Source organism: Cuculus canorus, chromosome 5 (assembly GCF_017976375.1).
Source record: "Cuculus canorus isolate bCucCan1 chromosome 5, bCucCan1.pri, whole genome shotgun sequence".
Taxonomy (NCBI): Eukaryota; Metazoa; Chordata; class Aves; order Cuculiformes; family Cuculidae; genus Cuculus; species Cuculus canorus.
Genome location: NC_071405.1, coordinates 58723238 through 58749780, shown reverse-complemented (window position 1 = coordinate 58749780; position 26543 = coordinate 58723238). Strand labels below are relative to the sequence as shown.

The window sequence follows — 26543 nt, the reverse complement described above, 5'->3', positions numbered from 1 at the left end:
TGAACTTGTTGATCTGAACTTTCTAGGACATAGCACAGTCTTATTCACCCTCATGGGTAAACACGTAATGCTTGATAAGGCAGCATTCTTGAAGATATGGATTTATGAGGGAAGAATTTTTTTCATCTTAGGCAGCTGAAGCAAAACAGACTCTGAGCCCATCTGGAGACTTTTGAAGCCCAGCCAACATAGCTGCACATTAGTCTCAAAATCAATATCAAGAAAAGTGGCTCTGTGACTTGGACAACATATTTTAATGCTATGAGAGTGCTTTGAGTGTGAATGTGATACTATGGCTTTCAGACTATATGCATAGCTGCTGGACATGTACCCAACCATTTAATTAATGAAGTGGCCTTCCCTCAGCTTCAGGTAAGGAGCTCTAATTCCTTAGTTGGCTCAGAACGTGTGCAGTCCCAACAAAAATATTCCACTTGTCTGACGCTTGATTTTTTTTGCCTTTCGGTAGCAATTGAAACTTATCTCCTATTAAACAACCTTCTGTTTATTCCTTAGCCACAGTGATGTGTTATTGCATAAATCAAACTAATGACATCACTTAATGAGTTAAAGGTACTCAGCACCAAACCATTCAGGAAATACTCAGACTATTGCAGAATCAGGCCCTAATTACAAACTTATGTGCAGTGTTCTGGTTCTTTTCTGCTACTGATCTCCCATTTCAGTGGCGAATATTCGTTTTCTCAGTAATCTGCCTCTGTCGCTCTAAATGGGCTCCAAGGATGAATAAGGCTCCTGCAGAATGTGGGCCAAGGCTCCATAGTTGAATTTGAAGCACAACATATACTATGAGGGTGTGGCAGAAACAATATCTGTTTTACAAAATGCTACTGTTGTCTCTATCAATTGAGATCAATAGATTAAAAATTAATTTTATGCTAGCCTGCATAGTAATTGGCCTGTCAGTCTAGAGATCTGCAAGGAGCCTCTTGGGAATTATTGAACAGAAAACTATTTTATATTAAAACACAATATTCTTTTCCTGATTTGCAACTGTACCTCTAGAATACCTACTCCATAAACTAGACATGCTGTGTAACTACATAATATTAATTTTAAAACAGGTGATGACTAATGCTTTATAATTTTGTTGTAGGAATACAGAGGGTTGGTCGGCTATTACTATATTATTTTCAATTTCACAAGCACAGTTTCTTTAGGAACAGCAGGAGCAATCCGAGTATGACTTTTCTTTTGACTTCCTTCAGAGCTGTACTGGCCCCATCTCTTACAGCCTGTGATTTCCTGCCTAACTCTGGCTGTCTGTGCACTGAGGACAGGAGTGAGCAAAGGCTCTATTCGTTCTCTATACAATCCTACTCCCATTTACTGACCACATATAGTTCTATCTAAGAGTGGGTGATATGACTACAGATAAAGGAGAGATTTGTGGCCTGGTGTAATGTCTCCAGAAGCGAAAGAGGCTTGTCATGAAATGCCATATTGGCGTCTACAGAGCTGTTATTATGTACCTTTAAGGCTTTGTTAAGCAGCTGAAATCTCTAGGTAACACTGTAGAAAACTACACGTGGATAGTCCTTGCATCTTTATGATTGTAGTCTGATACCTCTTAAACACCACCAAATTCTTTGTTATACACTTCTTATAAAAGCTGTTTCACTTATTTATTTATTTATTTACTTAATTACTTACTTTTTGAAGTCTTGCCTAGCGTGAACTTGATTCATATTGACATTGCTTTGAATTCTGTTAATATGAATAATAGAAACTGAAGGTTCTGCCAGTCAATAGTAGTATTTGAAAATTACATTTCCTCCTCTTTTTTAGTGTTCTAGCTCTTCTGTAAACACATATTTGGAAGTAAAGCTCCAAATAATATAAATATACATTCCTGATGCCCATTTTCTACTTACAGTCAGAAGCCAGAAAGTATTTCAGCTAAATACTTCGACTAAGATGGTACAAATATGAGTACTTCAGTTCCCACTACATACTGTTGAAGCACTGATGGCTGTACATATCCTCTGAGGTACAGATGGCTCTGTTACATGTCTTACAGCAGCTGAGGAACAGCATGTCTTCAGGAATGCTCTTAGCTGTTATTGCCCCTTGTGTATTCTCTGACATGCCTGACTCTTGATGAATGCACACAGAGAGCTTTTTCGAAGAATACGATACAAAACACGGCAAAATATTTACCCTTGAATCCTTTCCTTGACACTGATTCTTCAAGCTCTTGTTAGAAGCAATTAGCAAGTCCAAAGCTTTATATTCTGTCTTCTGTGATGACATGATAAAGAAATTTCTGTACACGAAGAGCAAAACACACCTCTTCCTCTCTTTCAGTCTATCTCATGCTGCCTGTTTTGGGGAATGAACTGCTTGCATTGGACAGTGCGGAATATTTTTATGATATTATTGCTTTATGAAGTATTTTTAAGGATATCTTAAGCCTAACCATGTTCCTAAGTCCAAGGAATTATTGTGCAAGCGAGAAAATAAGTGGCAGAAAGAAAAACCTGTTTTATGAAGCAGGATCCTATTTTCCTTCCAAAGTTCAAAGGACAGAAACTGTCAAGGAATGAAAATATGAAGACTGTGATATATAAAAATTTCTTCTGAGCAGAATGTTTTTTAGGAGAGTTCATCTGTTTTCAAAAATGATTGAGCAAGGGACAGCTGCGGACACTTAAGGGAAACGCAAAGAGTATCTCTGAAAGTAATTAAAAACATGTTTTGACAACCGTTTTTTTAGAAAAATAGAAAATGTTTCAATGGAACCTTCATATTCATGAAGCAGATCCATCATTTTTTTTCTTTGTAGCTTTGAGTCTTTTCAGTTCTTGCTATTGAAAGTAAACAGAGTAAGTCTTAACAGTTTTTTCATCTTCTGTTAGTTTTCACAGGAAAAAGGCCTGTCTGGCTTCTGCCTCTTTATACTCTGAATTGTTTATCTGTCAGAGTGAAATGACTTCATTTAGCTATACAACAGTTCAAATCAAATATTGTATCTGTTTGCCTGGAAAGAATTAGGTCAGTTATTTTCCAGTGTACAGTGTCTACATCAAATGCATCTGTCTATTATCCTAGAAAAAGCTTTAATTTAAATTGAAAACTCTGTATCTAGTAATTCTACTTCGTGTGGTGGATGGACCCTGGCTGGACATGAGGTATCCACTAAAGCTGCTCTATTATTCCCTTCCTCAGGTGAACAGGGGAGAGAAAAATATAATGAAAGGCTTGTGGGTTGAGATAAAGAAAGGTAGAAATCACTCACCAATTACCATCATGGACAAAACAGACTTGACTTGGGGAAAAGACTATTTAATTTATTACCAGTCAAATCAGAGCAGGGTAATAAGAAATAAAACTTAAATCTCAGAACATCTTACCTTCACCCCTCTCTTCTCCTGGGCTCAACTTCATTCCCAACTTTCTCTATTTCCTCCCCCTGGGCATAGGGGGACAGGGAATGGGGGTTACGGTCAGTTCATCACACCTTGTCTCTGCCACTCCTTCCTCCTCAGAGGGAGGACTCCTCACACTCCTCCCTGGCTCCAGCACGGGGTCCCTTCCATGGGAGACAGTCCTCCATGAACTTCTCAAACATAAGTCCTTCCCATGGACTGCAGTTCTTCACAAACAGCTCCAGCATGGATCCTCACCAAGGGGTGCAGTCCTTCAGGAACAGACTGCTCCAGTATGGATCCCCCATGGGGTCACAAGTTGTGTCAGCAAACCTGCTCAAGTGTCGGTTTCCTCTCTCCACAGGTCCACAGGTTCTGCCAGGAGCCTGCTCTGAGCTTCTTAAGGGGTCACAGCCTCCTTTGGGCACATCTGTATGGTCTGGCATGGGGCCCTTCCTGTGCTGCAGGTAGATGTCTACTTCACTGTTAACTCCTTGAGCTGCAGGGAGACAGGTTGCCTCACCATGGCTTTCGCCATGGGCTGCAAGGGAATCTGTGCTCCAGTGCCTGGAACACGTCCTTCTTCTCCTTCTTCACTGACCTTGGTGTTTGCAGAGTTGTTTCACATATTCCTACTCCTCTCTCCAGCAGCAGTTGCTGTTGCATGTTTTTTCCCCTTCTTAAAGATATTATCACAGAGGTGCTACCACCGTCACTGACTGGCTTGGTTTTGGACAGCAGGAGGTCCATTTTGGAGCCAGCTGACATTGTCTGTTTTGGACATAGGGGAAGTTTCCAGCAGCTTCTCACAGAAACTACCCCTGTAGCTCCCCTGCTACCAAAACCTTGCCATACAATCCTCATACAACCTGACCACTCACTTTCATTAAAATTGCTGATGACTGGGAGCGTACAATGGCCTGTTTTTTTCCACGATAGTTGCATTTCACTTTTGAACGATCAGTAGGTATTACTTTGTATTTCTCACCTAAGCTTTAGAATTTTTCAAAATAAGTCATTTTAAAAATATAACATAAGTAAGGGAAAAGATCACTGTTATGCATACGTGAAGCTAAACTTTCAGAGTTACCTTTCTGCCCTAACAATTATTCTGCCTATCTTCTGTATAGGGCTCTTGCTATTACCAAGGTGCTTAAAACTATGGTCCCAAATTATATGTTTTGATTGCCACAGAACCTTGCATTTCAGTGCCAGTAAAATGCCAATATGTCTTCAGGTTTATTCACCTTGATTATAAGCCCATAGGTTATTCTAGATAAAGTTTCAGTTGAAAACTTTGAACATTTTTTTTGTCTGATAGGCCATTATTAGATAATCATAACTGTATTACTTTATAGTCTGACTGTAATTTAATACCATTAGGTCTCATTACAGTTGCTTGTCACTACTTTCTCCTATGAAGACATAAAAATTCTTAATTTAACTTTTATCTTTTCTGGTATTTCTTTGTTTTAAAGGGCTAGAGAAAAACTAAACTGGAAATTTTTATTTAACCTATTTGAGCCTTCTTACACATAGAGTGGGAAGTTAGATATAATTTCTTAAGTTCTGCAGCCACACATTAGTTCAAAGCAAAATGGACAAACCGGTATTATTATCAAATTTAAACCTTGTAGAAGCCCTACTAGCCTTTCTGGCTTGATAGTAAATAAATAGTGATAAGATTTTGCATTTCTGCAGTGGCTTTCATCCCAAACACCTTAACAAAACTGTATGTGTACACACAGAAAGCTCTTGAATCTAGCAGGTGCTGCTGAGAGCTGTGATAGCAGCATGTGAGCATGAGGACCAGGACTGGCTCTTGTACCAGATACAGAATCCCTTCACAGACTGAATGCACAAAGATCCTAATATGAGGTATAATTAAAAATGGTGAAAGCCATAAGGTTCAATGACTGATTTTACTTAGTAACCTTTGATATGACTGCCCAGGTTTTATATATTTCATCCTGGATTGTATCCAGTATGGATATACTTGGAACAGTGTGACTTACAACTGAGCTAAAACTCTTAGTGTCCAAAATACAGAACAACAATATAGAACTTTTTAAAAGCATAGTCAGTCTAAGAAGGGATGTGTGAAAAAGGAACAAACAGAGGCACAGAAATAAACAGATTCGGCAGAACCGATGATTAAGTTCAACATCTTCTTGAAGTGATTGTGATGAAGATCCAATGACCTCCCAAGTAGCTAGGTAAAATTTGTGTGTTCATGTGCATGTTCACGGTCCAGGTTCACCTAAATGCAGATATGGGGTGAAATTTCTCATTGTGAATCTCGCCTGATTTCCCCACCTGTGAAAATGGGCAGATCCTAAATAGGTATAACTCTGTCTAGGAGGCTCCTAGAACACTTTAGAGCATAAATAGTTTTTTTAATCTGAAAAAGATTCAAGTTCAGACAGCTGTGCGTAGAGGTTCCCAGCCTATTCCTGAGAGAGGAATAAAAGTGAGAGGAGTTCCTTCTAAATTATTATTGCATACTACTAATAAATTCCACCCCACAGTAATAAGAGATGGTATATATTTTAGCAGTTATGTCCTGAGGCACTTGAATAAGAAAACCATCTTTAGAGTGAAACAGTAAACAGCTTTATTACAGCTGTGAATCTCACTCAGTGATAGTTGATGTATGGCCACAGAAGCTGTTTTGAAGAGAGAGAATGCTGGACAGGAGCTAGGAATTATCCTCAGATATTTTTGAGAAATTCCATAGCTGTTTGATTTCCATGTAAACAACTATTAAAATGAATTGTAGGACCAAAGCTTCTATGATACCCTCAATACTGACAAAATCCAGAGCATCTGATGTTTACAGTGCAGTTCTACTGAGACTAACATAGCAGAAACTGAATTAAAATCACACTATAGAATTAGGTGAGGTAATATGCCTTAGCTTCACAGCAGGATATAATTTCCTCCCACCCCTGCAGTAGATGGCATCTACTTATTTTCTGCTGTTATCCTTGTCTGACAGAGCAGAAACACCTAGCTTAGCACTGCAGGGCAATCCTAAATGGTGTGAGGCTTCATTTTGAGCTTTGGGATGAGTCCGTACATTGTGATTGTCAGAGAGGAATTGTGCTAATACATCCACAACAATAAATACTTTAGCAGAAACTCTTCTAGTCCCTTTACTTTATCTTCTAAATCTGCTGAGGGTGTCATAGACAAATAGAAGCACCATTTCCCACATTGCCTGGACAGCATGTCTGTAAAGTGACTTGGAAGTAGCACATTTGAATGTATTTTAGTATCTCTTGTTCTTTCTGCAGAGGCTGCCAGCCAGTAATGCCAGCTGAGGACACTACATTTTTAATTTTTTTTGCTTGTTTCTACAAACAAAAGTAATTGAGCATTGGGTTTTTTTTTTTTAATATATTTTGCTATGTCAATTTGGTAACAAGCCATGCCATTTTAATGGAGTGGAGATATCACTGTCACTTTTCAGCTACAAGCAATTGCTGACATAGGTAAACAAGGCTTTCTGTTCCTTCTGTTTTTTTTCCTAGATGATTCTATGTTGTCAGGCTGCAATACAAGATGAAGCCACAGAACCCTTGTTTTCTGTTAAGAAAACATTTCCATGAATAGATGAGACTTATGCCTTCAAGGTCACTATTTTGGCAAAGAACATTTTAAAGGAAACCTGTGAAAAATTATGCTTATTCTAGAAGAAATGACAGGAAATGTTTAACTTTATTATATTTCTTAAATACTGACATTTAAAAAACATAAGATTTTAAAACTGGAATTTAGGAATATCCAGGACGGGAAGAGAACTTAATCGTAGGCTTGGAAGAAACAAAAAGCAAAGAGATTTGAGCCACTAAAGTAGCAAGACACAGAAGAAAGCAAAGCTCAGAATAGCCCTGCCAGCACTCTGCATGCACATTTAGTGGGGCCTTCTGAACGCACCTCTTGGAAGGCAGCTGAAGCTCTTGTCACTTTCCAGCATTTGTCCTTTTGCTCAGAGATACTACAGGGCAGTCAAGAATTTCCTTCAAGACGACTGCAGAGACAATTTGTTCTCTTTGTCTGATGCTGAAAATGTCGTTATATGTAGTCTGTACTGCCGTGGTTTGCTATTACATTTTTGACTTCTGAACCAGATTTTTCAGTCTGCAGTCTGATCACTTTAGCAGGGTTTATTTTGTGAAGCTGGCATTTTTATGCCTCTTTCAGGCAGCAGATTTTTTCACTTCCTAGAGTCTCAAACTGCTCTCAAAGCTTCCTTCAAGTGTCCCTGGCAGTGAAAGCATAAAGATTAATTTACAAATTTTTAACTAAGTACTCAACTTTATAGATAAAGTTTCAAATATGTGAAAATATTTCTCTCTGACAGTGCTCTATGTGAAAAAATATTTATATCCTTTTCCTAACCTTTGTGTAGTTGTCAGTTGCCTTTGTTGTCACCTAAGGACAGGGACTGGCCATTTGTGAATTTCTGGAAACAGTCTAACATATCACAGTTGTTGCTGAAAACAGATGATCTAGCACTGTATAGCATATATAGTGCTGCTTTATTTTTTAAATAGTATGTTAGTCTCATATTTAAATTATCCAATCATTATAAAGGAGTAATAAGTAGTTTATCATTGCCTTTTTGTTAGCTCAATAAACACATTTTTCCTATATGGGTGCATATGTATCTGTGTGTGCACAAATGTGGTTTTTTACCTTTATATCTGTATAATACAAATATATTTACCATCTTTCCTTATGGTAAATTTCAAAATGCATTACATACTATATATCCTCTTCTGCTGAAATTGCTGACCTACTAAGATGTTTAACAAAATTTATAGATGTAAAGTAAGGCAGAGCAGACAGTTTTGAGAGCACAAGAGTATACTTACAACACTGTCATGTAACACCTATCTTTTATAAAGGAAGTGAATGCATATGAACTTCGTATCTTACTGAAATGTAAATCATTTGGCAATATTAAAGTCTCTGGAGCAGAAATGTCCACCAAAGTTCTTGGAGTTTCTTTGTTTCTTTGGGACATGTATTTTTGTTATCTGTGGTTCATGTACACTTACTTCCAAGATTCTGTTTTTTAATTCCTTCAGAGATCCTTCTGCTTCTGTCAGATGTTGAGATCAATTCTGTGCATGCTGGGAAAGCAAGGTATTGGAACTGCGATCTGCTGTTGTGTCTGAAACAAGAATTTTGCCTCAACTGGAGAACTTGTTAGTGCCGGTGCAGGAGAACAGGTATTGTGAAATAACTTAATTTGTGCTTATAGCTATTCTTTCATAGTTAGAGTGTAATATAAGCTGTAAGCAGTGATCAGAAATATCAGCAGCCTTTCTCTGCATCCAGCAGGCAGGGACAGTCTGATTCACTGTAGACAGCTTTCTCTGTTTTGTTAGCTTTATCCAGCTGTGTATGGAAAGGATATTCTTTGACCTTTTCCAGGTTGCATCTTGCAGGCTGATTGGTTAATGGCAATTTTCTCCAAGTCAATTCACTTGTACAAAGGTAGTACATCCACAAAATCAGTGAAATTATTACTGTTAGAAATGCCCTCTATTGTGGCTACCAACAATAGAAGTTAGTCAGTTCCAAGTAAGAGATAGGTCAGTTTTAAGTCATCCTTGAAATAAAGCTTAATGTTACCCCAGTTCCTTGTGTTACGTCTTCACTGTGTCCAAATAAGCTTTACCAGATGAAATTTGCCAAAATGCAAAAGAAATTCTTTTACAGAATACACTAGATGCAATAGCTTTGCTGAAGTAACTGTCTGAAAATAATGATTTTCTCTAATTAGAAGAATTTAAAAAGATGTTATATATGTGTATTAAATTAAAAAATTAAGATTCTTACTCACACTAGACAGTTTATGTATGTCTACAAGGTACAAAGATTTATCTGTGTTCATCTGTGCGAATTCTAGTGCATAAATCCACAGACAATTCTCCTAACACGCCTTTCTGATAAGCCATGCACCACTCTCTATAGACCATTTTTTTTGCCAACAATAGGTAGGCATTCAGCTTTCATTCTGTTTGCAAGCTTATTGCATGCTTATTATGGGCCAGACTTGTGTCCCGAGTTGATTCTGCTCTCCCTACGTGAGTCTCTTCATAAAAATCAATCTCCACTGTGACACAAATTGTGCAGTAAAAGACACCGACTGGGAAACAATGTTTTTCCCTACTGCTTCCTTGAGAATTCAGCACTGTTGTGAATCCATCTGAGAAGCTATGGTAATGGAAATGTTAACAGAAACCAGACAGCAGTGTTTAGAGAGCTATTATGAAATTTAGCTTCTGTTCACACAGTTCTCAGAAAAAACCCAAAACTTCCAATTGCTGAAACTGCAGTCTGAAGGGGGTGAATGTTTACCACATTCTTTGTTCCCAGCCAGAGAACCCATAGAAAGCATATTCCATCGTATATTTATGTAGCAAATCACATCCGCATACAAATGCTGCTTTCATCACTTAACTCCACTGGAGACACTCAGGTGGAAAGACTTAAACTAAAGCATATTGAAGTCAGTGGGTATTTTCACATGGACTGCAGCAGGCTTTTTATCAATCAAGGTTCTAGCTCCACCTTTGCAAGTGAAGTTAAAGCAGTAATTCCGTAAGCTGTAAGCTTGTAGCAGATTGCTATCTGTGCCAGACTCAAGACTCGTGATATGATTATCCATTATCATGCTGCAGTAAAACAATAGTGGATATTGCATCTTTTCTCTTGATAAAATCTTATGACTGCATTCACTGTAAAAGCTGCCTATGCATATTTAAACTACTCCACAGACATGAAGGGTCCTCTTAATATGCATCAAAGAATGTAAATGGTTAGGGTATGGCCTACTGTTCAGCTCCCGTGTTTTTTCCATATTTTTTTTAAATTCTGGTTTGGAATGGCAGTTTGAACAGAGAAATTACTTCAACTGATAGTAAGAGCAGCCTCTATACAGTCTTGTGCTGAGTTCCTCTGATGTGCATTTCTTGCCTTTCTCTGTAGTGATCCTGGAAGTTTGTTGATTTTGGGGTTTTTTTTTCAGTTTGAGCCATGAGTATTTTACTACATTAAGATGACAAAAGCCAGGTTTCCAGTAGAAAATACTTTATTATTAGATGGGATTGCAGAGAGCTAACATTGTAAGTCAACAAATCATAGAATGGTTTGGATTGGAAGAAACCTTGAAAGACCATCTAGTCCAGTCACCCCGCCATGGGCAGGAACACCTTCCGCTAGATCAGGTTGCTCAAAGCTCCAACCAACCCAGCCTTGAACACTCCCAGGGATGGGGCATCCACAATTTCTCTGGGCAACCTGTTCCAGTGTATGTAATACATATCCTTCTTTCTGATGACTGAATGGGTAAACAGATTGCTTGGTTACTAAGATAAATTAATCTGTGGCAGTGCAGAATTCAGGGCAAGTCAATAGAAAGTGCTGTTGGCTGACCCAAGCAGTTAGTGGTGTTACTGGGCTACCATCTATTCACTAATTCTGTTATTCAAACCTTCTCACTGTGTGTCCATGGGAAATTCTCACCTTATGCATATATGAAATGACATTTTAGGGTAATACGTAAAGAAACGTAGGTTCACATCCAAAGGACTGGGTCAGGGAAGACTGAGGAGGGTAATGGAAAATGCTTCACTCTTCCTAAGAATCTGTGAGATGTTTAAAGACTTTTTTTTATCTTTAAAAGTTAGCAACAAGCAGTTGTGAGAAATTTTGAAAGTAAAATATTGTATCTTTTTGCATATCCTCAAGTTAAAGGATATGTTTCATTTAAACAGATTATTCTTTGAGTATACGAGTAATTTAAATTCATATAAAGTATAGAATAGTCACAGAGTGTTTCTACCTATAAAATAGTTTTAAATCCTTGTAGATATAAAAGACAGACATAGAAAATGACTTCAGAAAAGCAGTCTGCTAACAGGCTACTTGGGGATGAACTTTGCTTGCAGCATGCTCTAGGGAACATGATGACACAGTGACCTTAGTCACAGAAAAACATAGAACACATGTTTTTCAAAGCAAGAAATAGTGGTAGCTCTGCTGTCAGTTTCTGTAACTCGGAACAGAACCTGTGAACCAGCCTTCTGTCAAAACAATCTCCTAATAAGCCACAAAGTGCATGTTTTTTTTGTTGTTCCGTTTTAAATACTCCCTTAACTTGTTAGCCTACAAAAGCTGACACAGTACTTGGATTTTCTGTAGGCCTCCATTTTTTGTGCCATATCCCTTTTCTTCAGAGCATGAACACTGAGCTATAAATCTAAGCTTCTACCTCACATCTTAGGTAAAATTAAGGATAAAACCAAATCCAAAACCTGGGATCATACTCCCCTTATACTGAAATAATAAAGTAAATCCACATCCAGTGTTATAAGAGGACATCATTTTCCCTCAGATTAGGCTTGTTTTAAATATCTGCTTTTCATTTCAGTATTTTTATTTTAAGTCAAAAGTAAGGTTGGGAGCTGGATTTAAAAAATATTGGTCCATATCTGAATTTTTTCACTGACCTGACACAGGGTGGCACAGGGTGGCATGTCAGCTCAGATATTTCCATCAGGTTTCCCTAGTTAGGTTCAGAGGGTTGTTTTATAAACCTGTAATTCATGTCTTTTGCACTCAGAGAACAGTTTAGATAGGAGATCTCTCTCTAAAAGAGTTGTTGGGGAAACAAAACACATTATATAACAGGATTAGGATCACTTTGAAAGACTGTGGTGTTAGTTAGTGGTTACTTAAAAATAACCTTGTGGACTCATAACTGAAAATTCCAGTTTTATTTTTAACAGTAGGGGTTGCTGTAGGAAAAGAGACCAAAGCCAACTGAATTAACAGGAACAGCACATTAGTGAAGCAAAAGGCCAGCCAGAATGCCTTAAAAGGACTGATTGCACTTTTTGTGATTTAAAATCTGAGATCATGGCCTTTCCCAGTTAGTTCTGATTAACTGCTTGTTAAAAACAATTAGAAAGTTTTGCATTTTATTTTTTTGTCTGATTGTAAAATTATCGATAAGAATGAAACCTTTCACTAAGATTTACATTGATATTCTGTCTGCATGAAAAATGAATCACACACATACATGCACTTCTCCTGCTGAAGTATTTCAACCTGATGATGTAGGTAAATCGGAACAAAGGATAGGATTTATATCAAATATTGATGTTATGCTGCTTACTCTAGGTAACAGATACTAGTGGCAAAGCTCAGAAAGTCCCTGTAGGTACCCATGTAGCATGTTGAGTCAGTAGCTAGACATGGCTGCATGATGCCAGGACTTTTCAATATGCTGATATAATTTATTCATTTGTGTTGCAGTACTCCCAGACCCTGATCAGAGAGAACTCAATGTCCGTATTCTATATGCACAGCAAAAAGTGGTGTTGGTTGTGTAAGCTTCTACCCTTGATATTGAGGTCATCAGTACTGAGATAAACACTGCAGCACCTGAGGAGTAGCACAACACGGGAGAAAAACAAGCACTTTTATCAAACCTGGGACCTATGAGCAAGTGGCTGAAGGGATTGCTAGGACAGCATGGTGGAAGCAGCTGTGATTGGACAAGGACGCACAGCCATTCTAGTGCCAAGTGTTATTTAATGCAAGAGCATGCTTTGCTTCAGCTGATTCTAATGGGAGGAGGACAGCCCCTCTTTTAATATGGGATTTTTCTTTCAAGTGTTTCCCTCACTCAAAATACAGTTCAGAACTTCAGAACAGAAAAGCTGTTGCCTTCTGATGTTTGGCAGGTTTGGGTGAAGAATATGTAGTGTCAGACAGATCTGTAGAGGAGCACTGTGTGAGTGAGCACAAGCTGACAACCTGCTGAAAGCCCATGACCTAGGGTTTTCTTGTACATCATGCTCAGCTCATAGTGGCATTAGTGTTCCAACTATCTGTTAACAGGAAAGGACAAAGAGTGTCTTCATTTCTCACTCTGTGGAGGTATATAGAAGTCAGGATTTCAGCTGTTATTTTTTACCTAACAACTTTATAATTATCAGCAATGAGAGCTCTTGGTTTGCTAAGCATAAATAATTCACTGTAATATGAAAGCTTTATAGAAAATGTAATGGTTTTAAGTGATCCAAGACGCCTTACAAAGACATATAAGAATTTCTTCACCACGAGAGTGGTGAGACACTGGTACAGGTTGCCAAGGGAAGTTGTGGCTGCCCCATCCCTGGAGGTGTTCAAGGCCAGGTTGGATGGGGCCTTGGGCAGCCTGATTTAGTAGCGTGTCCCTGCCCATGGCAGGGGGTTGGAACTAGATGATCTTTGAGGTCCCTTCCTATGATTCTATGGTTCTATGACATAATTGTAAGCACCAGAGCCTCAGCCTGCTCCCAGATCAGACAACTCTCCAGATTCTTCTGCAATGAATTTGGAATTCAGCCACTAGCCACTGGATTGGATCACAGGCAATTTACCACAACAGTCGTTGAGTCCCTTTCTCCTGGCTCTGGGTACTGGACTTTGTATACTTTCAGTTTGCTGTATGTCTGAAAACAGACTATGCCTTCAAGGGAACACAAGACAGAAACATGTATCAGAAAGAGTTAGTTTTGCATAATGCAGGAGAATTTAGAGTATATTCCCATGCTGTGTTTGATTTTAGAAGCATAATGTGGACACCTGTGCTGTGGGCTGCAAGATATATTTGAATAGATTGCTCAAGGTTTTACTCCAGCATCTGCTATGGTCTGGGTAAAACCTATAATTAGTTGTCATGTAAAACCATACACAAGTATATACATAATTATTCTTTCTAACACATTTTACTCACTATCTTGAAATATGTAACTTCCTGCGAGGAGGAGGGAGTTGGACTTGATGATTCTTATGAAACTCTTCCAACTTCAGATATTCTTTGATTCTGTGATTCTAATTTTCTGGAGTCCAAAGGAACTGTGTTTGAAAAAAATTCTAAGGTCCAAACCGTGAAAAGCATTTGCTTGCCTTCTTTTTTTAGGCCTAATAAAATGAGAGAAGCAATATATTTATATATTCATATAGACAGAAAAGTTGAAGTTGCCCTGCTTTTTGGAGGAGTGTAGTATATATTGCTATCTTCCCTGGCAGCTACTGAGTGTTTTCCAACATGGTGATACAATGTGGAAAAGTCTTGAATGGGTGGGAGAAGTGAGGATGTGCTTGGGGAGTATAAGTGGTATATTAAAGTGGCTGGATCATAACAAGAAAAAAGGGAACAAATCAGTGGGGAGGCCAGGGGCTGCAACAAGTCATGCTATTCTTGTAAAGAGAATCATAGAATCAAAAAATGGTTTGAGTTGAAAGTGAACTTAAAGATCATCTAGTTCCAACCTTCCTGTCATGGGCAGGGACACCTTCCACTAGACCAGGCTGCTCAACCCCCCATCTGTCACTCCCAGGACCCACGAGCCACACGATCACGTCCAGGCCTGACTGTGTGTGTGTGTGTGTCATTTATCCATGCGGTGTTCCAGAGGACAACAAGGTCACTCTCAGGGCGAAAATTAAAAGCAATATTTAATCTGGCTCTGGCAAACATAAACAGACTAAAATACTCGGGTGCACAGCTGAAACATGGGGGGTGACGCTTCCCAAAGTTATGGGAACAAATCCCAACCTATTCAGAGCACAATCTGATCCCTGGACGCAACAAGGGTTACTAGTATTATATCTAACATGCACATTGTACAGCAATGGGAAGGAGAAAGAGAGAAAGAGAGAGAAGAAAAAAGGAAAGAAATCACCACATCGATGGCAGCAGCGGTTCTTGGGAACATGTGGTCGCAGCAGCACCTTTTTCCAGACCGTGTGGTCCAGGCTGGTCCGATCGAAGTGACGGTCATGAGAGAGAGAGCGAGCACCTAGGAGTGAGGGCCTCTTGCGTGGTTCCTTGCGAGTTCTTTCATAAGGCCTGTCCGACCCCCATCAGCACATGTTGGGGTGGTCTTGCCCTGTGTATTTCGGGAGGGTCTGTCCCAGGTAGTCCGAAGGGTGGAGGAAGGGAGGGAGGGGGCAGCACCTGCTGCCGCATCACCTGCCCCTGCAGCAGCCAGCTCCGGACATTGAGCTCAGCTGGGCAAGGGAGAGTGGTGCTGACTCCTGCATCTCCGCTCCATTGAACTTGGTGCCACAGATGAGGCTCTCAGGCGATATCCCAAGCTCTGTCCTTGAGGAGATCTGCTGCTGCTCCACTTCCACTATTTGTTGCTGCAACCACAAAACTAACACACAAATGGTCAGCCTTCAGACAAAATGTTTAAGGCAAAGCAAGAAGCAAAGTCAGGCTTTACATTCCACCACATGACTTAAACATTTGTCACAGAACTCAAATCCAAAACTCAGGTCCACACTTTCTGTAGTGGTGACACTTATTAGAAGGATGAGGAGAATAAGGCTGAAGAAGAGAGAAGGAAGGGGTAGTCACATCCAGGATCCAGGAGCTATCAACTTGCCCAGTGGAAAGACAGGGGGCATTTCTCAGAACCACGAGCTGTCAACTTGCGTCCACGCCTCTTCTGACTTGACACCTGTAGAAAGACAGGGAGTGTTTCCTAGATTCACGAGCTCCCCCTGTAGCAGGCGATTCTGGACCTTGAGCTCAGTGAGGAGAGGGTGAGTGGTGTTGACTCCTGCATCTCCCCTCCATTAAACCCGGTGCCACAGATGAGGCTCTTGGGCGATATCCCAAGCTCTGTCCCTGGAGAGCTCCACTATTCATTGCTGGCGCCGTAAAACAAACACACAAATGGTCAGCCTTCAGACAAAATGTTTAAAGCAAAGAAAGAAGCAAAATCGAGCTTTACGCCATTCAATCTGGCCCTGAACAATTCCAGGGATGGGGCATACACAGCTTCCCTGGGCAACCTGCTCCAGTGCCTCATCACCCTCATTGTGAAGACTTTCCTCCTTATATCTAGTCTAAATCTTCCCATCTCCAATTTATAGCCATTTCCCCATGTCCTATCACTACAATGTCTTTTTACAAAGTTCCTCCCCAGCTTTCTTGTAGGCCCTTTTCAGGTACTGGAAGGCCATTAGAAGATCTCCCCAGAGCCTTCTTTTCTCCAAGATGGACAGCCCCAACTCACTCAGCCTGTCCTCATATGGGAGGTGCTCCAGCCCTTTGATCATCTTTGCAGCCCTCCTCTGGATGCATTCCAACAGTCCCATTTCCTTCTTGTGTTGGAGATTTGAAACCATACTCCAGGTGGGGTCACATGAGAGCAGAGTAGAGAGGGAGAATCACCTCCCTCAACCTGCTGGCCATGCTTCTTTTGATGCATCCCAGGATACATTTGGCCCTCTGGGCTGTGAGCACACATTGTCGGCTCATGTTGAGCTTCTCATCAAGCAGCACCTCCAAGTCCTTCTCTGCAGGGCTGCTCTCAATCACATCATCCCTCATCCTGTACTGAAATAGGGGATTTCCCCGACCCAGGTGTAGTACCTTGCACTTGGCCTTGTTGAACCTCATGAGGTTCACACACACCACTTCTCCAGCCTGTCCAGGTCCCTCTGGATGACATCCTGTCCTTCCGGTGTGACAACTGCACCACTCAGCTTGGTGTCCTCTGCAAACTTGCTGAGGGTGCACTCAATCTCACTGTCAATATCATCAACGAAAATGTTAAACAGTACTGGTCCCCATACAGACCTCTGAGGGACACCACTTGTCACAGTAATATCAGACCTCAGTAGATTCAGACTCAGCTTTGTGCCAGAGAAGGTCTGCATGAGACTGCAAGGAAAAAAGTCTCTCAGGGCTGTGTTTCTTTTGCTTTCCTTCTTGTCTCTCAAGAAGTCTTCATTGCAGCTATGTTTGATGGTATGGAGCTGGTATGCAGAAAGAAGCTGTGGTTCTGACACTGCAGACAAATATTTAAGAAGGAAGAATGGAAAGAAAACGGATAACCTCCTCCATGCTATGCATCACTTCTCTTGAGCTCTCCCTCCATTCAGAGACAAATCTCTGTTTGGGAATCCTTATTGCTCGTGCTGTCCATACATGTTGTTAAGGAAACTTTTCTTGCTTTCCAAAACTAGCAGTGGAAGTTAAAAAGGAAGTGAGAGAAGAGGAAGCATAAAAAGATGTGCCCAGATTCCCACACCAGACAAAAAAGAGAGCAGAGAATATTGTACTGTTAACTCACAAATTCTTTCAAATGCCTCCTTTCAAGCAGTAGTAGAACTTAAAAAGAATAAAACTGCTGAGAGATTGAAAGATTATGACACTGCTCAGGTCCTGTAATGAAAGGTACTATATAAGAATATAAAGGGCCTAAACCTTATTCCCCACACTGATAATAGTAATTTATGAATTTGAAAGAATTGTTTTTTTGTTAATTTGCTTACTTGACTCTGTACCCCGAAAGACAAATTCACAAGTACTTAAAGTTTTTCCATAAAAGGAATGAATTCCTTTGAAATTAAATGATACAAAAGTATGAAAACAGTCTGCAGTTGAATAATTCCTGTTTTTTTTTTAATATAGGTTTATTCAGCAAATTGGCGACCAGTTGAGGGCAATGGTTTCCATACTACGATTTGTGGTGTATTTAAAACAGATGGAAGCATCTCAAAGCCTGCTTTGTGCAAAGCCAAGAACATTTTTTCGGCAAGAAGTCTGAACTTGTTGCCACATAAACAAATTGAGTAATTTAACTTAGTGTCTACATATTTTGGATTTTCAAAAACTGCTGCGAAAAAGAAAAAAAGCAAAGCCACGGAGCAGACTCTATGAAAATAGGAAAAGAGAGAGCAAGAGAAAGAGAGAGAGATGCACACAGATGCGCGCACCACACACACAATCACACACATCCTGGCAACTGTTCAACCTGAAGTGTTTGTGTTGTGAGACTCTAAGCAAGCAGTAGGGTGTTTTGGTACATCTGGAAAATTTCTTACAGTTTTTATTCCATGAATTCAGGCACCAGTCTAAATATTGGAGAAAGCATGTTTTGTTGCTTTCTATTGGCTAGTCCTAATAATAAAATGTCTTACATTTTCTTCAAGTTTGTTTATGATATTTATGTAAAGTTTATTATTGTGCTCTAATTATTTATGCCATAGATTGAAGAACAGACTTGACAGGAAAGTGAGTTGCAAATGTCATTGACAAAAAACATAATACATTTCCAATTGAGAAAAAGCTAGGACAGTCCAGGAGTGCTGCTGTCTAGTTGTACTATATTCTTAACTACAGAATTATTTTTTACAATATATCACAGAATTTGAGAACTATGAAATGACAATGAAATTGTAAGTACATTTGTGAACAAGAATTTTTTTTTTTTTCAGAGAACAAATAAATAAGTTATGAAACAAACTATAGAGATCCAGGACTTGCTGTCACATATTAAGCTGGTTATGGACTCATACCCAAGCAGCATTTTGAATCTATGTTGTGGTCAGATGCAGGTGCACGACTGATCATTCACAGCTAGAGGGATAGTAACTGCATTTCATAGAAATCCATTATTTTATTAAAGGCATTATCTCAAAACTGTAGCAAAATTCAATGGATATGAAGGTAACAAATTCTTCAGAATACACCAAAGCTTCCAAGAGCTATGCCAGTACTTTCTGAAGAGAGGAGATGGAATAGGGATATATCACAGCTTTGCTCCTCATCCCTGTATTTCTGATGTTCAAAGTGATACTTTTAAAGTAGCTACATATGAACCCAGCATATGATGACTCACAATTTCAGGCTCCATTCAGTTCATATTAGGTGATCTGCTTGTAGATTTGTGCCATATCTAATTTTAAAACTATTTTTCTAATACTGTATTTAAAATCAAAACCAAAATCAGGAGCTTTTTAAGGATTCTGTTGCTTTGTGCTCCTCATTAGATTTTTGTTTCAAATCCGACAGCTCTGTTATGAAAAAAAAAGTAGTGGTGGAGGAAAGGCTTGCTCAGTGTTGATTCCTAATGTATATCAAATAGAAGAAATAGTGCTTATATTGAAAAATGGCTTCCCTGATTCCAAGCTTTACATGCAAAGTAAAATTGAGGATGGTCCACAGTCATAAATTGTTTTAATTTTGTGGTAGATCTCAAAGATGTGTCAGAGATCCCCGAACAGCAATAAAACCAGAGTCTAATACTGCAGCCAGCTTAGTGAAATGTAGAGGCAGACAGTGAAGCAGATCCGTTTCTTAGCTACTGAGCCTCGGCACTAGGTGGGTTTCCTTGCATTGGTGCCAGTTCATCTTTAGGATTAAAAGCCCTTGATTTTTAAAGTTTGCTCTTTCGTAGGAGTAATGATTTTTTAACTAATCACTTACTGATCATTAAAAAATGTGATACTGAACCAGAGCTGACCGAGTGCTTCTCGGCAATATGGAAAAATAAAATTTTTTTTTCATGAACGGCAGGGTCCCACCATAGGGAAAGGCGGGAACAGACAACCAGAAAGCCAGCTATAGGGAAGGACCTTGCAGAATAGGGATTGCTGCTCCCACTGCTGCAGAAGAATGGTTTGACAGCTGCTATTGGAAGGACCTCTCCACACCACAGAATGAGCTTATGCCAAACCCATACTGGTTGAGAAACAGCCAGGCTTTCTTTCCAGACCCCAGGTGTGGGCAAAGGAGGCAGCTATGCCAATGTTGTTGCTAATGCCCCAGAATTTTCTGTCTTAGAAAACCTTCTGCTTTGCCTGAGCCTACAGCAAGGCTGTACTGATGTGGTACAGTCAGTTATCAAGCAAATGAAATCTGCATTATTTCTTCACTAGCTTTTCAGCTCTCCACTTTCTGATTACAGAGTATTTCCTGTAGCAAGATTACTTGCATAGCATACCTTTTTGTCACAATCTTTTTACCTATTTTCAGAAATGACTGCATTCCTGCAGGCCAAAATTGATCAAAGAGCAGATAATCCTCAGATAGGTGACATAGTCTTATAGTTTCCCCTGCAGATAGAGGATTTCATCTGCATGGACAGTAGGCTGGATTTTTACCAAGACCCAAAATCACACTGTGAAAAATTGAAAATATATGGATGCCTAATGCATTGGATAGATTAATAATAACACACATTTTGTAAAGTTTACATTTGCTTTGGTATTCTAGTTACATGTGTTCAAAGAAAATCTGTGGTTGATAATGCAATTGAGATCCAGGAATTTCTGCTGCTCCTTATTTTAATCTTGTAACACTTTCTCTAGCCTGGTTAAGTAATGTTTTAATTTTTCTGCACCTATTTCCAGTTTCACAGTGTGTCAGTCACTCACAACACTGTGGCTTGGATTTGCCAATATTGGTAAAGAGTTTTAAAAATAAATCCTAATATAATCGCTAAATTTTAGTGTTACAGATTGTACCGGTTAGAAATTGGGATTGTATTTTGGGCTGGATGGTATTGTTCATTTTCATGGGTGATTATCTCTTTTCTTCTCTTAGAATACTATTTTTGCTAGGTTATTCACTGAATGGCAATTTTTCTAAGACAGAAAAAGCCCATCAGCTCAAGTGAAACGGTAGTATTAAAAGCACAGTACAGAGTGTTAGGCAATGAAAAATCCTTGAAGGAAGATTTACCACCACGGTCTAAAGTCTACAAAGTGTTATACTGAACACTGGAAACCCCAGTCCAGAAGATGCACGTATGTTGTATGGGTAGAAGCTATGGACAAAACATTGAGCTGACACAGAAAATATCTCTAAGTCAAATGCTCAACATTTAGCTGGTACCAGCAAGATTCCAGTGCTCTTCCTACACTACATTCTGTGCTGTGCACCTGTGCTTAATTGTATTTAATTTACTGCAACTTCACTTTGCAGATTTTAGTGTCTGTGATTCCAGTATTTTGTGCAACACACAGGTAGAGCCTATTCTGAGAAGGGGTATAACAAGTTCTGCTAACACCAGAATGCCTGGGAGAGTAAATGACTATGTAAGAGAATGGGGTATTATGCTTTGAACAGTCATAACTCTCTGTGCTGAAAACTAGGCGAGTGAGATATGCGGAATCCTTCTTTCCTCATAACTTCCTTCCTCATGTGTGTGCTTGTTTTGCAGATAACATTTTCAGAATTGCAAATTTCTTGGAGAGAGAGAAGTACTCAGTAGAAGTTTATCTTTCAAATATATATTGAAATACATACTTTTCAAATGCTAAAAACCCCACGCTTTTCTGAAAGCATACCTACTGTACTTTATTGAACACAAGTTTCTAAAATAGAGATTGCAAAATTAAATTTTATTCTAGATGAATAAAGAGAACTCAGTTGAGTCTTAAAAGATATCTAGGATCCTTAATCGTATTAAGTGATAATTTAAAAATACTCTTCTGATTATACTTCTGGGGATTTTTGTGCCTGGTGTAGAATAGTAGCTCTGAAAAATGCTCAGTTTATTTTTAGAACTTTTAGCATGAGAAGGCTAGGTGACAATTTAAGTATAATATTTCAGCTCAGCACAAGCTTGAGAAGTCTTGATTTTCCTTCCATCTCCTATGTTGCCTCCAGTTACATAAGTACAAAAGGAAGTGGCATCAGATGATCTATGCCTGTTCTTTGAATCCTAGCAGTTCATGTTGGCAGTCATCAGACAGTGTGTGGCAAGTACCAAATCACTTACCAAATGCAAAGCTTTCAAGCAGGCAAAGTGAATGTTTTATTGGGCAAAGAAGCATAACATCCGAATCCATTTTGAATTACAGATTCTCATATCTAAGATACTTCTCTTCCAGCACTTTGGAGGTAAGCCTGGTTGGCTATACTGCCTGTTAGCCTTGGTGGTCCATAGCGTAATTTTGCAAACACAAAGTTAAAGTATGCATGGTTTCTGAAAAGGAGTCTTTTCGTTTACCAAGTTTCTAAACACTAGGCCTCAGAAGAGAACCCAAGGAGCAAAGGAGTCACTTTGTGTTTGAGGAGCGATGGATGTCATTTGGAAGACATCTGCTCACTGAAAAGATAGGAGGGAGAAAATATCTGTTGACTGTTGGGAGGCTTGTCAACCAAAACAAGAGTTGTGTTTGATAGTTAGGACATGCTAAAAGTCCAAGGAAAGTAATAATTGTGTATAGAGGGATACAAGACACATACTACACATAGTTTTCAAAGGATGATCTTCAAACTAAGACAGCTGGATTTTTTCTGGGATCCAGATTATGCCTCAAGGCTGATTATCTACCTTTGCTTTGCACAAAGAAAGAAAACACAAGTTAAACCAGTTTTTCTTAAATATTTTATATATGCACAGAAGAAAACTTTACCAGGTCTTCCTTAGTCTTCCAGATAATTTGGAAGACATATTTGAACTACAACTATAAGAGAGAAAACCCTGTGAGACAGAAAAATACATACACTTGTATTTTTGTATTAAAATATGGCTTTATGACAATCAGTGATCAGGACTGAAATCTCTCCTAACTTGTCATCTTTCTTTTCCTGAACTTAGAGTAAACATCCTGACAATAATAACTTAGAAATTTTATTCTAGGATACTCCTGTGCCTTCCCTGTTATAAGTGACATCTTAACTCTTATCCCCCTCGTGCAGGCCTTGATGGATAGTTTCTGTGGATGCAGAATTATTAACTTGCTTGGTCCTGTTTGACATTGCTGTCATAGACTCCAGTTTAGGCTCTGCTTTTATTTGCCCTGTGCATTTTCTGCAGACGAATTAACTTGTGGAGCAAGAGGCTTTTAATAAGAAAAAGCACATGGTAAGATTTTCTGTAGCTGATGATATTGTTAGGAAGCAGTCATCATAGCAACATAGGTAACCAAATCACTGCCCATAGACAGGACTTTATGACAGCTTTGCAGAGTTCCTTTCCATATTTCTAGGCTTCCCAGAAATCCCAGATGGAGTGACTCTGAAATGGGCCAATGAACCTCTTGTGTTCATTGAACTGTTCTGAATATATACACTAGTGTAAATGAGATATGACATAGCAGAAGCATCAATTAAGCAAAGCTGCCAGAACATGGAATGGTACCTACAGCTGCAAAATATGTATGGCAGGGCGTTGCCTCCTCCCTGTCTCATGAACAGTCCTCCTTGTGGCCATGACGAAGTCAGCCTTTGCACTGTGATTGTGAGTTGTTGGCCTTGAATCCATAATATTTTGTCTTCAAAGTTCTTAAGTTTGATTAAGATTCTTAATGATTGCCAGCTGTAAGACTGGACCTTTGCTGCTGCAACTGTCAATTCAGCTTACTGAAAAAAGTTATCAGATGTTAAAAGCCTTTCTTGGGGTAAATTCTTCACCAGCATCCATAACAGAAAGGACTGTTTCCAGGAACTAAAGACATTGCAGTCTCACAGGTAATTAAATCAGAAATGAGGGTAAAGTCAAGTAACTAACTCTTCATTTAGTGACTAGTGAAATTGGGTACGTATTTCTGAGACCAGATTGAATTAAGATTGTTTCTGTATACAGTGTCTCTGCACGCACTCCTTCCACTCATCCATTTTTGTGTTCCTGAATCAAAGTCTGAAGAAGAAATGCTTCAAATCTCCCTAAGAGTAACTTAATATTTGCCAGAAGTGTGATAAGTTCCTTTGTCTTTCAGGAAATGACTCGGGACTGGGACTAGTTTTAGTATTTGGACAGATCTTTTGGTCAAAGAAGTCTAGGTGATCTATTCCTTTACCCTGCTATTCTGTTGTCTTATGGGCAATTACCGCTGAAGATCACACCATGGCTACAATTACTGTCAGCTGCTTAGTTAAATAGAGTTAATTTAAATTAAAGAGAGTGTTTAATGTCCAAAAACTTAAAGAAAAAAGAATATTGTTGAGGTGCTGTGAAACAATTTAGGACTTGTTTCTCAAATTCTTTTTATTTTTCCCTTTCTTCACAGAATATTTCTCAGAGTTTTCTAAGGTTTTTCATCTCTTAAATAAATTGCCAGGTTACAATATATTGAGGTGGAGAAAAATTATCAGCATGAAATATGTATTACGATGAATTAAACAAACAGTAATACAACAGTGGAACCTCAGAGACAGGAAATGGGCAGCTAACACATCTCTTTAACCACATCTGTCTGGCCATCTCATCAGTAGAGAAGTTTTTCTTGCTTTATTTCAACACGTCACCCGTGGTCTCAGATGGTTTCAGGAAATGCAGAAGCAAAAGAAATGAAAGCAGCAGAGTCTGTTAAATAGACCAATGTGTCTGTTTAAGGATTGATGATAGACTGGGTCTCCAGAAGGCAGAATGAGTCTCTTATAACTTTCCATGAAATATTAAAAAAAAGGTAATGAACAAAAGGCAATGAAATAAAACTTTCACTGAGCTTTAATACTATTAAGATTTATTACAGGTTAGCAGGAACTGTAGGTATGTATGGCTTTAGTTTATTGATGGTACTCCTTAGTTCCTGTATCTTCTAGAGTTCTCTAGTATTGGTAATAATAAAGTCTGTATAAGAAATAAACTTCCTAACTAACTGGAAAGAATTTTGATGAGTTAAACTTTCCTACTTTCACTTCAGAGATCTTCTGAAGGTTTCCACTTCTTTATATAGAAGATAAAAATATGCTTTTAATGGACAACTGCTATTTAATGTTTTCTGAATGTTGTGGCCAAATGGAAAATTCAACGGAAGTCCACGTTGAATCCCTGAGACTGTGAATTCTGTAATTTCAGGATTATTCTTCCATTATGGTAAGGTTGTATGTTGATGTCCTGCGTCTCAGCATCCATGGAGAACCTAATTATGTTCCATCTTTACTCAAGGATAATGTTAAAAACAGGTGCTATGAAAGAATACTGCCCACAGAAAGAATACTGCCCTGGACAGGCTGGGTACTGCCTCAAAGAGGCTTTATGCTTGAGATCAAAGGGACAAAGTGCGGATTCAAGGCCTGGAAGCATTACAGGGGTGAAGGTGGATCTAATTTTCCCTGTTTCTGCAGATAAGTAGTGATCATCCTGAAGATAAGCAGCCAAGAACAAATGAATACCAGCTTGGACAGAGACCTAAGACTGATTCTATGATCCTCTGGATTTCAAGGAATGACTGTGAATTCTTCGTTAACCTTGAGAAAGGTGGGAACTTGAATCACCCGGAGTCCTTTGAGTGGCCTCTCATTTCCACTTGCTATAAATTAGAAGGTTTTTTTGGGAAAAAAAAAGTCACTTGATTTCTGTATGTGTCTTCAAACATATATGATTTTATATAATTATCAAGTTTTACCATTGTTTTCATTTCTTCGGCATGAAACTCTAACCAAATGGTTTGCTTGGAAAGCTTGTCATTAAACATGGAAGCATAAATAGATATGGAACAGACTCGTGGTATTTTGGGTCTGCAGGTCCTCTAGAACGTTTTCTGCATTTCATAATCCTTTAAACTGGTGAAACGTGCCAAGTCTTTTCCCCCTTAATTTAATTTTCTTGCTCAGCCAGTGTATTTGTAACCGGATGGAAGCATGTGTTCTTTAAATAATGACTCCTGTCTGAAAGTAATTTCTGCCCTGTTTGTGGAAGAACTGTGCACACAAAAACAAAACCTGTGGCAGCTTAAGATTTCTATTTGAAATCCTGAATGGAATAAAGTAAGTGGAAATAAAGCCTCAAAATATTGTGTGTTGTAACTCCTTGTTCTGTTCTAAACATAGAACTCTGAAATATTAAGGGGTCCAAGTTCTGGCACAAACAGTTTTCTCCTTCATTTTTAGTAATTGCTTGTGTTAGCCAGACATGGTGACAGTGAACTTTGATCCTTACAGTGGTATTTATAAATCTCCAAGTTGCATATGGGCTGATACCTATCAAAAAATTTCACGACTGGTTAAAGTAAGTTGTTTTTTGCTAGATCCTCACAGATCTATTATAAGAACATAAAAATTTGGATGCGGTTTCTGTTGCCTCTTCCGAAGAAGATCTGGAGTATTAGAAACATGGAAGAGTAACCTTACGGTTGCCTTTATATCAACAGTATGTTAGAAAAGCACCAATATTCTTAATGAGAACAGAATATGCCAAGAAGCATGCAGTCCCTGGCTCCAACATGTTTTATTTAAATATTTGCAGTAAACTATTTCTTCATAAGAGACTTCATATTATATACATGTATAAATTATATATAAACTTATAGATGCATATATCAGAATTCTGGAAAAAGTCACATTTATATAGATTTCTGTAATTTTCCCTGGAACATATTCTTCTT

At 38.9% G+C, this 26543-nt stretch overlaps 1 long non-coding RNA gene across 2 annotated transcripts in view; it reads left to right on the top strand.

Annotated features, from left to right (window-relative positions):
* LOC128852431 (uncharacterized) overlaps positions 1-25932 on the top strand; it is a 31000-nt gene extending 5068 nt beyond the window's left edge. Inside the window, exons 2-4 of one of the 2 annotated variants that reach the window (XR_008450272.1) lie at positions 3754-3856; positions 8486-8629; positions 25285-25932. This is a non-coding gene — a long non-coding RNA (uncharacterized LOC128852431). The remainder of the gene's footprint in view (positions 1-3753; positions 3857-8485; positions 8630-25284) is intronic. The other variant, XR_008450271.1, reaches the window with a different exon arrangement.
* The last annotated feature ends 611 nt before the right edge of the window (positions 25933-26543 follow it).